Genomic DNA, 2,564 nt, shown 5'->3' on the forward strand with positions numbered 1-2,564 from the left:
GGCAACCCTTCACCCTAACCCCCCCTCCACCTCCAGTCATCTACTCCAGCTGACCGGTCTGGAGTCTTCGGGCTCCTTCGTCGCCACCACCGGTGTCTAGATTCCATCGGGGGGTCTGATGGTTCTCTACCTCTATACATATATACGTCATATTCGTATAGCGATGGAGTCTAATCGCCAAAGACTTGTTAAAGTAAATCTTATTTGCATATCTGCAAACATGTCTCTCCTGGCTGAACTAGTGTGCAGCCCTATTCAAAGTTTAAAACATGCATGGTGTCAGAAGGGGTGCTGTTAGAAAGCCTGAGCGTGCAAAACTCTGAAGTTTGTAGATAATAGTTCCAGTATTAGTTAGCTGGGGTCCAGCTGCTGCACATCTGGCTCTGAAGCACGGCAGACGCACATTTTCGCTGCACCTGTCACTTGGCTGAGCAGCATGCAGGGGGGGGGGGGGGGGGGGGGGGGGGGGGGGGGGGGGGCAGAGCGCTACGCTGCACCTTGCACACTGTGAGTGGGACTGCGTTACGTGGAGCTGTATGGAACAATAAAGCTTTAATGGAGCTTTAGTGGGAGAATGTGGGAACGAGCCGCTCGTGCTCAGGGAAACACATTAGCAGGAGCCGCGTTTGGCCGGAGACGTTTCCATCTTTAATGCACAGACGAGCTGTCAGCAGGGGGGCAAAGTCACCAAGCCCATTAACACTTTAATTACATTCACGTTTATTACGTGTTGTACAATTTGGAGGAACTTGAATTTTTGTGCCACTTTATACTTTTGCTCCATTTCTGTGGACAATCAAATTGTATTCTATACTCTGTTACAAACCTTGTATCTCCATATTTCATTTCATTACCATTTTTTTTCCCCATATGTCAATGCTATTGGTCTCGCTGTGTGTTTGTTGGTTTTACAAATATTTAAACAGTGTCAAGGCGATTTGTTCTTACTTCAACTTAAGGAAAATAGCTCAATAAAATGTTTTCAAATAAGCTTTTGGACGGTTTTAGACATACAAGGTTTCCCCCGACAGCTACGATTAGTTTGATGGCTGTAGGCACTAGTTCTTTAACAGATATTATAAAACATTTACATTAAAACATATCATTTCATAAAATATTTACCCACCCAACACTATATAAAGTAGATGTATAGCTCCTACTAAAATATTAAAATGTACAGTAAATGTACTTAAACAGGATGTTATGCATTAATGCCAATGTAACACTCATTAAAAGGCCATTTTGTACACTGGCTACTTTTACTTTTGAAAGTATAGCACATGTTTCTAAATCCATAATTTCACTTAAAGCCAATAAAGAATATGCATAAATTAAAATTCACATTAACGTTGTACACACTCCATCACTTTGGACTTTTGATTTCCTCTTACAAGCAGCAAGTGAAGCACAGAAAAATCAAAAAGGTGTCGACAGAAAACAATGTAACAGCTTAACATAGCGGCTTCTTTCTGATCTAAAAGCATTCAAAGCGTGCTTGTTTTGTGCAAAAATAAAATGTATTCAAATACATGTAAACCATAAAAATCCTCACATTTGGGAACCTTGAAGTCAGACGTTTTGGCGCATGTTTTTGAATTCAGAATTATTCAAATCATTTATTAATTATCAAAACAGGCTTTTGATTGACAGAGTGATTCAGCCCTGGGTCTACGCTGCTATAGTCCCACTTTGCCAGACCCTCCTCCACAGCGTTGCGGAGGAGGGTCTGGCTAGTCCGCACAGCATTCTGGGACGGGATGGAAAAAACGTACTCTGGTTAACCGTCGTGTTGTCTTCCCGTCCAAATTGAAAAGCAACACTTTTGTTGACGTCTTTTATCGATGTTTTTAACTTTTTCTTACATTTTTGTCCCTTTTTTCAACACTTTTGACACTTTTTTCACTGTCACTTTTTTTGTACGTTTTCAAAACTACATAACGCTAGCTTATTAACTTTAGTTTTACAGTTATATTTGAATTTATGGTCAATAAACCTCATTTATAGGAAATTTTACCTAATGTTTGAGTTAGAAAAGCAGAAATTAGGAATTATTTTGACTAAAATTAAAGGAATGGATGTTTAACAGACTGGAACATGTCAATTTACTCAATGCTATTTCAAAACCACTTCAATTTGTTCTTCAAATGCTATAAAATTGAATAAGACGCCCCAAAATTAATGAAAGTAGAGACGTGTACTTGCCAAAGAGCGTTGGGTGGAATCAATCATCTTATTTTGGGTAGTTAAAAAGAACGTCGATAAAGGAAAACGGGTCAATTTTACCCGAGGACAACATGAGGGGTAAAGGGGTGGTTCCGAACTTTGGACATAAGAACTCATTTCCAAGTTAGCCGGTGTGTTTTTTATCAGTGGAGACAGTTTTCAACACTTTTCTTCCAATCCTTCCAGTTGCAGAGTTGGCTGGTGCTAGGCAACTCAACAGTATCTGCTAGCCTGCCATTAACCCTTGTGTTGTCCTCCCCGGTCAAAAACGGACCAAATTTGACATTTCTGTCCCTTTTTCAGACTTTGTTTTCAGTTTTCACTAACACCACCTTACTACC

Source organism: Etheostoma spectabile, chromosome 14, assembly GCF_008692095.1.
Source record: "Etheostoma spectabile isolate EspeVRDwgs_2016 chromosome 14, UIUC_Espe_1.0, whole genome shotgun sequence".
Taxonomy (NCBI): Eukaryota; Metazoa; Chordata; class Actinopteri; order Perciformes; family Percidae; genus Etheostoma; species Etheostoma spectabile.